Source organism: Lepisma saccharinum, chromosome 3 (genome assembly GCF_977018435.1).
Source record: "Lepisma saccharinum chromosome 3, izLepSacc3.1, whole genome shotgun sequence".
Taxonomy (NCBI): Eukaryota; Metazoa; Arthropoda; class Insecta; order Zygentoma; family Lepismatidae; genus Lepisma; species Lepisma saccharinum.
In genome coordinates this window covers 134,866,963-134,881,464 of record NC_139231.1, presented here as the reverse complement: position 1 = coordinate 134,881,464, position 14,502 = coordinate 134,866,963, and the positions used below count along the sequence as shown (strand labels likewise).

The following is a 14,502-nucleotide window of genomic DNA, read 5'->3' as shown; positions in this document are numbered from 1 at the left end:
AGGCTTCCTGGCGTTATGTGCTAACCACTGCGACACGGAATTCGGCGAACTTCGAATATAGGAAAGATTTATTGTTTATTGATTTGCTTTATTTACTTCGCTTTTGTGCCACTTTTGGCTCATTTCGGAAGATGGGGATGAGGGATGATATGATTGAATTGATGAATGGACACTCACAAACATCCATGCCCAGGCCGGGATCGAACCCGGGACCCCTGGCGTCGTAGCGCGATGTGCTAAAGATTCGCAAAATATGAACATGTACAGTCAAGGACACTTCTGGGTTGTAGCAATCCCATTGCTTCCAATGATATTGTTACAACCCAGAAGTGTCCCTGACTGTACAACTGACTGCCAAAGAAATGAAAAGCATAACACACACACCTTACCCCAACGAAATTCCTGAATACACAACAGGTAACATCTTTTTTATAATGTTGTTATTTACTCACCGAGAAACAGGCTCCTATACGTTCTGCACACTTCCTTATGCACAATAATGCACTAAACACACTAAAATTATTATTGATCACTGAATGACACTAATGTTTTCGTCTTCGGTGCAACACTTCGTGTTAGTTTCATTGACTTTACGCACTGGGGCCACAGTTGAAAGTGTCTCCACCGTGTACCTAACCCGAGACAGGAGACCATCGGACGAAAAACATCACGCACTACCGATGCACACCACGCATGAACTCACGTACGGTCTGGTTCATACAAAAAAGCAACGTGACATAAAAGTAAAACCACAATGTGTAAATATTGTTGCAGGCTAGCACACGTTGTTTACGTTCGGTGCGAGACGGAAAGGAAAAGTTTCGTAGCGCCACGCAGCGGCGCAAGGCAGAGACTGACAGTCGGAGTCACCACGTGGAGAGAAGACCCAGCTGAGAGCGCGAACCAGGTTGCGTCATGCTACGTCACTGGTCGAGTGGGCGGGGAGATGAATAAAGGTACGGGAATTCGAAAGAGCGGGACGGTTTGGAGAAAAGGAACATTTGGGAAGAAGCAAAAGAGTCCATTATTCGTCAGCTTACGAGTGTTGAGATTTTTAGGGCCCATAGACAGAGCAAAAACATATCCTGTCGATAAGGTAAATCTTTCTCGCCTTACAAACTGTTGAATGTTTCGGTTGCATCTTCCTTATGTTGCCCTGGGAGACTAGCCCCTTCCAACCCTTTCCACGGAGTTTTATCGTTCTTAACGCTTTGTTTGTTTCCGTTGTAACGTCTCCCATTCATTCTTCGGCCCCCTCCTTTTTGTAGCTTCCCTTCCCCCGCTCTCCGGGCTCATTTGACTGCGGAGGTCAGCCCAAGTCGTTCCATGCTCCTTGCTTCACTTGGATCTCATCCAGAAACGAGAAGGTTTTGAAGTTTTTGTTTTTCTTCGGGTTGGTGAAAGCAACTCGCTTCCTAGCCATTCGCTTACATGGAAAGCGAATTTGAAAACGTTTTCGAAAAGGCGCTGATGAAAAACCTTTATTCCAGTCTAAACCAGTTATATTAACATTCTTTAATCAACATTGCAGCAAATAACATAATTATTTACATGCATAGTACCAAATAGTTCCATAAAGTAACCAGTATTTAGGAAGTAAACATAGCATTTACTGGATTTCAATCAACTTGTTACATTGGATTACGCTCAACATTTCTAAGTTTTCGAATGTAAGTCAGATAATGTAAGTAACCTCAGCAACTTACATTATCTTTGGAACTATTGGGGCTGCAATGATTATATTATACCATTTCATAGCTCTCGTTTTGCTCTACAAAATGAGACTATAGGATTTTATGAAGCTGCTCAAGAAGAGCGAAGATCATCTAGTTTTCTGTCCAATTTTTTAACAAAATATGAAAAAGGTGCTGAAGCATCAAGGAGGTTGTAAAAAAGGGAATAAATGTGCTAATGTCAAGAAAAGGTGCAACAAAGTGTGTTCATTTTACTTGATTTCATGTCCTAAAACACATATCTCAAACGACCGGTATCAAAACAGCTATATTTTTGGTATGGAACGGTGCTGCACCTTAAAATCCCTTCCCTAGTCATCGCCATGAAAGTACATATTCTGATACATAAAGGTAAATGTACTCACCAAATAGGCAAACCTGTACCACAATGTCGCTTTGTACTTACCTGCAAAAGAAAATAAGATTATAAGTATAGTAACTTTAAAATTGGAAATTTAAATTTAGTAGCGAATTGATTATATTAATCTTACTCTCTTATCAAACCCTGCTAAGGTAAAAGGTATGGTTCTCCGTACATATAGCATTGTACCATGAAGGCACATTTAGGGGATGTGTGGGGTAGAACCCCACATATTCCAGATCTCAGTCATTTTGGAGGTGATTTGATCAGCACCACGCTCCGGCCGCCTTTACCCCTCAGGTACCCATTGATTTGAGTCTGGGTGAACCCCAGAGGCGCTTTATGCGGGGACAAGGCCAGAAAAATTCCTACTTTAGATCAGATCACCCAATCTCCCGCGTGGCAGTCGGACGCCCTACCGACTACACCATCGCGGTTCCTGATTCACAAAGAAATGGGCCCGACCCGAAATGAATTAACCTGCACCAATTCTGACGGCTCACGTCCATTATGCATTTTGCGTTAATAGGGTTTCCTTATTTTTTTCGAGACGTCAATGGTCTGTCCCGGGAAGAGTCTCACTTATTGCACACCGTATTGAACACCTTCGTCTACTGACGAGTGACGTCACGATAAATGTTATCCTTGTTAGGTTTAGTTATCTTAGCGCAAATAATATATTTTAGGTGAACAGCCGAAACATTTCAAAGTATTTATTCTAAGAGCTAAACCTAAGAAGGCTAACGTAACAAGGAAAGGTTTCCGCGATGACGTCACTGGACTAGAGAGCTCAATGTGGTGTGCGATAAGTGAGATCCGACCAGGGAATCAGATGGCGGAACTGTGAGTCGACCGCTTAACGTGCTAAGCCACGGAACTGATTCTAGAAATTACATTAATTAGGGTAACTAAATGGCCATTAATGCTTTAAAAGCTGTCATTGCCCTTATTTTTGGCAGTCTTAGAGCGTCGCATACTTCACCGGTTGTAATGGAAAATCTGTATACGTTTCAGCCTTCCATCATTGCCCTTGAGAATATAGAGAAATTTAACACATCCATCATTACACAGTCCAGTTTTGATTTCTGCACTTATATTTGGTGAATTAATATGTTTGATTTTTCATTTTTCCCGTTCAATCACCATCCATCCTTTTCATCGCGATTAACAAGTGGAAATTCAGGCCTATATCACTCCCCACCTTTTGCCCAGGCCTGGATTTGAACCCGGACTCCTGGCGTTGTAGCGCGCAGTGATAAGCACTCCGCCACGGAGTGGAGTGAGAGGCAGAGGTCCCAGCTTCAAATCCTGATTACGTTATGTTTGTGAACCCGATGGCGATACACAATTGGTAACTGGAATTCGTAGTTTCGGAAGAACTCTATGTTTCTGTGGCGACTGAATAAACTTACAATAGATGACAGTTTGAGATTGTTCAAAATTATCTGTTTACAACCATAATACGTTTAAATTCTATTTTACTAATTAATGATAAGAATTTACACTAATTTTATACTGCAGACTATTAATTTGACTGATTCTCGTTAGTACACATGAAGCACATCGCACTTACACGGTAAAATCAGCTCCAATATATTCCTTATTTCTTTTATATTTTATTCAGAATTAGTTACTTCTCTAGTAACTTCATTATCTTATCGAAAAAAAAATATTTTTCGAAGTTTGAAGTCATAAAGTATAAGTTGTGTAACCGCCCACATAAAAAGAATCTTACTTTTGGTATTTTGAAAATAAATGCAACAGTTTATTCTTTGGTTAAGGGGTAGAATCAGGCCCTTAGCCAGAATTTTATTTCGGGAGGGGGGGGAGAGGTCTCATCCCGTATCAGAAGCCGCAATCTAAAGGCGAAATAGTGGGATGGGGTAGAAACCTTAAATATTAATTTCTCAGTATATTATAACTTACTATCCAAAAATGTTTAATCCTGCTAATGAAGTAAAATTAATTACCACTGTACACTAATTCCAACAAAACATTTATAGGATTTTGGGTGGGTGCCTACATGCCTAGATAGAATCTGAAAGAATGTTCTGATCTGGTTCCTTAATTTTAGCACTCAATTTTTCGAGTTTACTTATTTTTCTCCTTTCGTTATTTTGCTAGATTACTAAGTAACTGAATCTTGTACTTGTTATCGGCTATCAAAATAATACATTTTTCAAATTATAAATTAACTTGATGCTGTAGAGTCATTCCATGCGAAATCAACACAGCCCCCAACCTGACCATCTCCGATTTTCATGAAATTTGGGGAGTTGAAACTATGCATGGAACTTAGTAAATATGAAAATTTTTAGTCTCGTGCGTCTTGTAATTGTTAAATTATTCAAGGTCAAAGTTAGCAGAAATTGCCCTTTTTGAGCCCGCTTAGCTATACTAAATGTGCTGTAACTCCGCCCCTGTTTCGCCTAGGAAGTTCAAATAAAGATTATTGTACAGGGAATTGAACAAGCTTTCCAGTGATATATAACAAGCCCATCTTTCGATAAAAATATAATTTTGTCACGTGACCTTGCTTTTTAACCTTGAATATCTCAAAACATGTAATCTCCAAAAATCGTGAAAAAAATATATCTGATCCCTCATGCCATACTCTAAAACATATCAAAAAATCATTCTGGGACTGTAATGGAATCAGAAGATACAAAATAATATGTGTAACTATGTGACTGATAAAAGCCTCATTACGTGAAATATGACGAGTCAAAAGTTCTTAACACCCCCTACAAAATGTAAAGGAGTTATCCTGGTCATGAAAGAAATATGTTAGGCACAGGGAGATCTCTAGCTGTGTGTGTCAAGCGGAGGTCCGGCATATTGTTGACAGCCATATTGAATTCAACGTAAAAATTTCAAAGGAAAGGGGGTGATGTGATATATGAAATCAGGCTAGAATTTCACAATAAATGAAGCAGCGAAGGTTTTTCCAACTTATTTTTAGGCAGCAAAACGTTATACGCATATCTTTCACTTACGATATATGCACATTACAGTGTTGTCAATATTCCTGTGAGCACACTCGTTGGCGTTTCTCACACTCACATAGAACATTTGGCAATGTAGCAGGTGCAACATCATCGCAAGCAGCAACTATGCCTTCTCTCAGATGGTCAATATCAGGACTTTTAGTGCATGCACCATTCTCTTCAAATGTTTCTGAACGTAAAAGTCCTCCTAAGATGTTAGATCTGGGGAATGTGCAGTCATTTTAATAGATCCTGTCTGCCCATCAATCTACCTAGAAATTTACCATAAAGATAATGTCAAAATGTTCACATAGTGTGGTCACACACTGTCCTGTTTCAAAACTTTGGAAAAGTGCCATATCCCCTAAGCAAGGATGAAAAACCTGTTCACTTAACACATCCAAGAAGCCCTCACCATTTTAGGTTCCGTTGTTGAATATGGACCAACCATTCCCGTTCTCCATACACTATACCACATCATTAGCTAGCTTACCAGCAACAACTATTCGGCTAGGATCTGTCTACTGTAGATTATCAAATCACAGGAATTGAATATTATTTTTATGAACTTCACCGTGAACATAAAAATTAGCCTCGTCACTGAAGAATTTTTCATTCCAAAGGAAGTGTCACGTAAATGTTTGATATAATAATAATAATCCGTTGCGCAACAGCCCATGAAGGGCCAAGGCATACCTACCGACTGCCAGTCTCCCTCCCACGCTAGTCGTGAATGTTTGATATGATTTTCCCAATATTCTTCACTATTCAAGTATTTGGTGAATGTTGCTGATTAAAATCTATGCAATGGTGCGTATACTTCTTTCTCTCCCAAGATGTCAGCGTGATCTCGACGAGTTCCTAACACGTTAGGAGCATTCTAAATGGTCTTACAAGACCATTGTTTTTATTAAACCATAAAAACTAATTTATTTGGGATTGATCGTAGAATGGCATATGCAAATAGAAAATATCATTCTGTTTTTTTAACACCTCGAAAAGGAGAAAATAGTTACAAGCTGCAGTAATAACTTTTTGCTGACCAGGATAAATCCTTTACATTTTGTAGAGGGTGTTAAGGGACTTTTGACTCGTCATAGTTCATGTAATGAGGATTTTATCAGTCACATAGTTACACATATTATTTTGTATCTTCTGATCCCATTGCAGTCCCAGAATGATTTTTTGATATGTTTTAGAGTATGGAATGAGGGACCAAATATATTTTTTTCACGATTTTTGGAGATTACATGTTTTGAGATATTCAAGGTTAAAAGGCAAGGTCACGTGACAAAATTATATTTTTATCGAAAGGTGGGCTTGTTATATATCACTGGAAAGCTTGTTCAATTCCCTGTACAATAATCTTTATTTGAACTTCCTAGGCGAAATAGCGGCGGAGTTACAGCACATTTAGTATAGCTAAGCGGGCTCAAAAAGGGCAATTTCTGCTAATTTTAACCTTGACTTTAACAATTACAAGACGCACGAGACTAAAAATTTTCATAGTTACTAAGTTCCATGCATAGTTTCAACTCCCCAAATTTCATGAAAATCGGAGATGGTCAGGTTGGAAATTGCACATATCTGTGTTGATTTGGCATGGAATGACTCTGTAGGAAGGTCAAGTCGAAGATGGTGTAATAACATTGAGATGGACCTAGAGGAATTCGGTATGAATTGAAAATATTGGATTGATCTTACTCAGGATAGGGACAGATGAAATGCTTGTGTTGCTGCAGCCATAAACCTTCGGGCTTAAGAAGTTAGTTAGTTTAGTTAGATTTCCACGGGGGAGGGGGGGGGAGGCTCGACTGAGGCGACCTTATGACTTGCATGTTTTCCTTCTACTATGATTGAGTATTTTTAATGCTTATTTATTCCGCGATTGTACCAAAGTGTGCCAATCTTCTTTAGTTAATCTTGATGATGCAAATACCAGAATAACTAAATTATTGCCACTGTTGACGGGACATGCTGCGGCGAGTATGGACAGGGTTGGAATACCGTTTAGATGTTCTACGCGCAAGAAGAGGTGCACATGTCGAAGTTGACTGAACTCTGAAATATCTTTTGAGTTGGTGCATCAAAGACCGTAGTATGCTTCCGTATGACAATTACAATATTTGTTGTTAAGAGTGTGAATTTGAAAATTTGAAAATAACCTGTGTGGACACCCTGTATATTTCAGAATAAATAATAATAAAATTTCCTGTATATTTCAGAATAAAATTTAATAAAAATTTGTTCTGAAATATTGAAAATATAATGGCCCCATTATAGGCCTCTCCGATGGCGTAGCGATAATGTATTCGCCTTGTAATCAAAGGGTTCTGGGTTCAATGCTCGGTGGAGGCACGTACTTGTTCGGATCTCACTTTAAACTGTCACGATTAGCTAAATGCAAGATTTATCCAGAATTCTCCATCTGGGGGAGTGAGAGTTCGTATTTAGGGGAGGGGGGTGAAGGTAATTGTTCCAAAATGACCAAAATTTGGGCCTTTGTCAAAACTTTTAGGAGTGTGTTGATAAATCGCTGCCTAAATGATTATAAAAAGGACTCAAAACATTTATTCTTTACTACTTTACATTCCCCTTAAAATATTTTGCCCCCATGAGTGGCGAGTGGGGATCATAATCCCCCTTTTTGGCACAGTATTCGTAAAAAAAAAAAAAGTCGAAGGTAGGATAATAATCGCAAAACGAGGACTGATTTACGTAACTCCCCCCTTTTCGAAAATCCCGAGCACGCCACTGCCTCCCATTTCAAAATGACTGCTAGAGTATCCAAGACACGCAACTATCTAAACGTGAATCCCTGTTTCGCAGGCGAAGCAATTGCTCACCCCGGCGTGGGCATTTCGCGGCAAGCATCCATCCATGACGTCACACCGCGAGAGACGTGGGACTGGTGAGTCGTGGAGGCACCGTCATCGGAAATACTAGGAAATCGCAACTTTTTTCCGCGGGAAGTGTGCGCATTGCATGGCGGGAGATGAGAATGCCGACATTGGGGTCGACCTTGGAGGGTACAATGGGGGCAGACTCATGGCAAGGACGATTGATCGTTTGCCAGCTGGAAACCGAATATTGAATGCAATGGCTGGCAGTGGCGTACTCAAGTGGGGGGGGGGGGCTAAGCCATTTTGTTCGAGTCTGGGACAGTAAGTGTAAATTGTGTCAAATGATCATAAATTGGGTCTTGTGTAAACTTTAGAGGCGCAACACTATTAAGCCTGGTTTCCATTTATAACAAAACACTCAAAATGCTGATCAAGACAAAAAGTTTTGTAAAAATAACTACATGTATATGATCGTGACGTTTCAACCTTATAACAAGAACTCAGACTCTGAACCATATTAAAATGAGTTTTTTTTAGAAAATCATTTAAATATCAAAATGTGAGGTTGAAAATTTACGTTTATGATGCGTTATTTTGCAATAAATTCTGCCTTGGTCAGCATTGAGTGTCTTTTAGAGGGGTGTTAGAAAAAGCAGAATGATGCTATCCTCCCTCACTTTCTACATCTTCTGTATTGGTCACTTTTTGTGCATTTATAATTTCTACTTCAGAGCCCTTGATCATTTAATGCGGACTCATTATGAAGGGACATTCACAAATTACACCAATGCCCAGGTCGGGATTCGAACCCTCGAACTTCGGTGCTGAGATCGAAAGACCATCATGCTTCTTATTACTATAAATTTACCCTGTTAAGCACAGTAAATACTTACACCGTCAGAAAAAATAACCAATAGCCAAAATGTAAATGTGTATCCTGCATATGTAACATAGAGGTGTCACTACAAGTGACGATATATACGTATATACAGAGTGTCCGAAAAGTCACGCAACCCGGTGTTTACGACCTTATAACGGAATAGCGAAACGGAATGAGAAGAAACGCATTCTGCCAAGAGAATGCCCTGTATATTGGGAAAATTTAGAGAGACAAACATATGTAAGAACATGCATATTTTAATAACAAATAAGCAAAGTGTTGCCAAAGGCGGAAAAAAAATATTTGCAAATCGTGTATATTGATGCACAGAACTCACTGAGGTAAATTATTGCAACATTTCACAATACCAACGAACAATTTGGATGGCCATCTAATGAATTTGACAGAAAAATAACTTTGACGAAGTTTCAAAAACATTGCAGAAGGGAATAAATGGGCTGTTCCAAAAATCGATGTTTTCACAATATTACGCAGGACACTGGCAACACTGTTGCTGTCACGTGTCACTAACAGATGTGTTTCACCTCAGGCTATCACACTAGGGCACTTTTAAAGACAAAGGAGAAAGTTGGTTATTCTCGAACATATGCAATAAATTACATACACCTTGCAACCCTGAAATGTGGGTACAGAAGAACGTGTATCAATTGTTATGGTTTTCTGTGTTTAGGTGGTTGCTGTTTGCAGCGAACGGCATTCCAGATTGTGTCTACTTATGCTGACGTCGTGTGTGTGTTTTTAAAATGCCATATTCTACACAGGAAAGAGTGTTTATTGTTAAAGAATATATCCGAACATCGTCATATTCTTGCGTAAGAGAAGCATTTAGGGATACCCACATTTCAGGGTTGCAAGGTGTATGTAATTTATTGCATATGTTCGAGAATAACCAACTTTCTCCTTTGTCTTTAAAAGTGCCCTAGTGTGATAGCCTGAGGTGAAACACGTCTGTTAGTGACACGTGACAGCAACAGTGTTGCCAGTGTCCTGCGTAATATTGTGAAAACATCGATTTTTGGAACAGCCCATTTATTCCCTTCTGCAATGTTTTTGAAACTTCGTCAAAGTTATTTTTCTGTCAAATTCATTAGATGGTCATCCAAATTGTTCGTTGGTATTGTGAAATGTTGCAATAATTTACCTCAGTGAGTTCTGTGCATCAATATACACGATTTGCAAATATTTTTTTCCGCCTTTGGCAACACTCTGCTTATTTGTTATTAAAATATGCATGTTCTTACATATGTTTGTCTCTCTAAATTTTCCCAATATACAGGGCATTCTCGTGGCAGAAAGCGTTTCTTCTCATTCCGTTTCGCTATTCCGTTATACGGTCGTAAACACCGGGTTGCGTGACTTTTCGGACACTCTGTATATATGCAACCACGTAGTACATGTTCAAAACTGCCTGAAGTGGATTCACTCTGCCATTACACAAGGAAAATATTTGAATATATATATATATATATATATATATATATATATTAAGGTTTTATAGTCTGAACTTTGTTGTTCCAGCATATTGTTTATTAGAATCATTTACTTGTGTCATACAACAATATACAATAGATGAACAAGAAACATAATTTGTGACAACACCGATTTACAGGAAGCTCTGCAACTGTCGCAAGAGCCTTCTATCTATGGTGATCCCATGATGAATGAATGATTTGATTTCATATAGCTTTTCCGCCACTTATGGTTAATTGCGAAGATGAGGATGAATGATGATAAGGAGGAAATTGACCAATGAACAATTACAAACACATACGGACAGCACACAACACAAGTCCCACAGGGAATCATACTGGCTTCGAGTTTAGACGCCAGAGCCTCGTTCGCATGCAAGATTGATGTTACCGGAATGAAATATTTGACTCATCTACAAATATTTAAGTTTGATTTGTTATTTGGAGTCGCTTTTCTGCCTCTTTGGTTAATCGCGACGATGAGGATGGGTGATCCAAGTCGGGATTCAAACCCGGGACCTCAATCGTCGTAGCTCGCTGTGCTAACAACTCCGCCACGAAGACAATTTTTAGGTATAGTCTATAGAACCGCTTCATATGTCTAAAAAAGTCGCACGGTAAAGTCAATATGGTTTTGACATTCTTTTCAATATCATACCGAGAGACTGACGCTATGTCTCGTTCTCGTCCATCCCGTTCTCGGTCTCGATTCCACAAGCCTTGAAGAATCTTGTGTAGATCTCGCCTCGACTTTTAAACCCAGCTTTGCCTGCAATTCAGCATCTTCTTTGAACGATCAGTTTTATGGAAGTTGAGGAGAGATGTAAAATAACAAGAACTGTAAAAGCGATATGCCCTTGGTGCTGCAAATCGGCGCAACCTGAAGCACGGAAAATGCAGCGGAAACAAACAGATCAAAGAGGAAAAAAGTTCTCGGAAGAAAAACGCCTAATTAAGAAACATTGTTTCGAACAGATAGCCTTAAGCCAGCGCCTGATCTGTTATCGGCGCTATTTCACTCTCCGGAACAAAGTCTTGCGTTCGGTCGGCTCCCTTTGATGTAACGACCCGGTTCACACAGCCTTGACACTCTTGGAATGAGAAAAACGGAGATAAGCGGGAAGAGCCTTGAGTACACAGAGACACAAATTATGAAGTTTTCAGTGAACCCGCTCATGGGAAGTAACTAAGAAGAAATGTACATTTCTGGATTTCCGCATTCATCAGATGCAAGGATTATTAGCCTGAGCTATACAGAAGACGAACTCTAAAAGAATTTCACGAAAAAGTAAATGTTAATGCGGAAATGAATATGGCTTCCTCTTAATATATACAGGGTGTCCACACCTAACGACACCAGCTATTCAGAGCTCATTTTAGGGACTCCCTGAAGGTATATTGGCAACATCGTCGCCTTGTAATCAAAGGGTCTTGGATTGATTGATTGATTTAGTTTATTTTACTTCGCGTTTTGTGCCTCTTGGCTAATTTGCGAAGATGGGGATGAGTGATGAAATGATGAAATTGATGAATGGACATTCACAAACAACCAAGCCCGAGCGGGAATTGAACCCGGGATCCTTGGCGTCGCAGCGCGATGTGCTACCCAAAGGGTCTTGGAATCGATACAGAGTGTAAGGGGTGACCTTCTAACAACGCACTCAAAAGTCAACCTCACTTCCACGTTGAAGGCACACGAAGCTCTGGCGTCTGGACCCATAGCCAGTAAAATTCTCTGTAGGGCAGTGTTGCCACAATATGAGGTCACAATCTCCTTTCCAAGGGGCAAAATTTTTCCCTTCACCTAAGCAAATCATACAATAATAATAATAAGTATTAATAGTATAGTAGTAGCAGCAGTAGCTGTAATTATTATTATTATTAATGGTGGTGGTGGAAGCACTAGTAGAGGAGAAGGTCTAAATATGGGCGAAGGTTTTAAATATGGGTTTTGGAGTTATCAGTTCTCCCGGGTGCTGTAGCCTGGCAGAGGCTATGGGAACTGGTTATCTGTCAAGGACAAAGGTTGCGGCGTCAATTCGCAAGAGAAAGTGGTGGTTAGTTTCGGCCTTAGACGCTGTTATAGAATTTCGACCTCCGAAATCTTTTTGCAGGTATGTTTTAACTCAACGTTTTCTGAATTCTCATCTGCTTTCTATAGGTTATGATATTAGCGGTACATAAAACAAATGTGGGCTTTTATAATGCCATGATTTGTTTAAAATATGTACCACAGAGAGCGAAAAAAAATTGAAGATGAAAAATAGCGTGATGGTCTAAATATGGGCTATGACATGAGGTCTAATGTTGAGATCACATTTTCAACAAATATTTGGATGTTTCTCTTAATTTCGATTTTTCTCATTCCGCGAGATTTTAAAAACTACACAGATTATTCATAAATATGAATTTTATAATGTTTTAGCGATAAATGACTGTCTTTTTAAAATTTAAATTGCTTTTGTGATATTGCCACTAGTAGCCCATATTTACACCACAATTTTGAAATACATCATTTTACCATTTTTTGGAAATTGCTTTTTTTAAATAAAAAAATGGAGACCTTCTATACTTTAGCGTGCTATTACATTTAAGTATATATTTCATAGATATGCCTTTTAAAGGCAGGTGCTTCATATATTAATTTTTTCCCCTCCGAAAGTGACAACATAAAAACGGGAGCCCATATTTCGACCTTTTCCTCTAGTAGTATTCCCGTTGGTCCACGCCAGTGTGAATAAAAAATGTTAAATTCTTCACATACATGTCAACACTTCATCGCTTCCTGACCAGATGTCCCAGGTTTGGAGAATCTATTTGATCGTTAATCCTCATCGTTACTATCATCCGAAGGTGTAGAAAAGCGATGTACTTAACAGACATATATATAGATACAGGTTATATTCAAGGGAGCAGATAAAAGAACAGAAAAAATGAAAATCTGAATATGAAACTGGAACTTAACATAAACTGTAATAATGCAGTCAGATGTCTTAAAATTTCCCTGAAATTGTGGTATTTTTAATCGAAATTCCTTTTTCCCATTCGGTTAAAATTTCGGTCCGAATTTCCCTGCAAAAGGGAAATTTCCCTTCATGTGGCAACACTGCTGTAGGGCTGTGTGTGTGTTGTACTGTGATTTGTCCTTATATGTGTCGAGTGCCCCTTTACAGACTCAGCTTTTAACCTAGGTAGGGATATTTTAGTCCACAGAGACAAGCGTTGATTTTAGTTACGGTAAGTGTCTGGGAAAGGTAAATTTCCTCGTGCATATAGCACCGTGCCATGAAGGCACATTTAGAGGATGTGGGAGGTAGAGCCCCACACATTCTCGATCTCGGCCGTTTTGAAGGTAATGTGATCAGCACCACTCTCCGGCCGTCTTTACCCCCCTCCTCCCCCAGGGTTTAACCCAGGTATCCATTGATTCGAGGCTGAGTGAGTCCCGGAACCGCTTTATGCGGGACAGAGCCGAAAAAATTCCGACCTTTGATCCCCCGGGTCTTCCGCGTGGCAGTCAGACGCCCTACCGGCTACACCATCGACAAAGTGGCATAATAATTTGTAATATACTGAGAAATTCATCTTCAAGGTTTCAACCCCCCCCCCACTTCTTCGCCTTTAGATAGCGGCTACTGATAAGGGATGAGCGAGCCCCTCCGAAATAGAATTCTAGATAGTGGCCTCATTCTACCCCTTAACCAAAGAATAAAGTGTTGCATGAGTTTACAGAGTACCGCTCCGTATTATAATGTGACGGGTGTAAATAGCCTAAGTGCTGACACAATCAAAATTTTTATATCATCGTGCATCGAACTTGCGCGTGGAGGGGAGGATCAGAGTGGACAGAGAGGAACGGGCTTCCTTATGGCCAGAATTGAACGGATGGAGGGGAAGATGCGCGAAGGCTTCTGGCCGAAGCTTCCTTTGTTTGTGGTCCCACTCTAATGTCGTGTCCGACAGGTGCAAGACCGTACCTGAAGCGAGAATTCTCAGAGAATGGTCTCGCAGTTCGGACTTGAACGTAGACTGGAAGTGCAAGTCTTTCGAAATGCATTTCGACTGCAGCGCCAAATACGATCAGTAGATAAAACTGAGGACACGCTGTTCTTCCCGCGTTTAAAACACTTGTTTTTCATCATAGAAATCACATAGCATTTTAAAATGTTCCCACACATGCATTTCAACTCATTAAAAGAACTTCAAAC

The 14,502-nt window shown here is 39.7% G+C and overlaps 1 protein-coding gene across 9 annotated transcripts in view; it reads right to left on the bottom strand.

Annotated features, from left to right (window-relative positions):
* Nucleotides 1–14,502, bottom strand: part of sick (sickie) — a 1,061,378-nt gene that overhangs the window by 666,042 nt on the left and 380,834 nt on the right. Inside the window, exon 1 of one of the 9 annotated variants that reach the window (XM_083119473.1) lies at nt 453–542. The exons of the other annotated variants lie outside the window; for them this stretch is intronic. The gene's annotated coding sequence lies outside the window, so the exon portion shown is untranslated. Of the gene's footprint in view, nt 1–452; nt 543–14,502 lie in introns of those variants that run through there. 9 annotated transcript variants of the gene reach the window in all.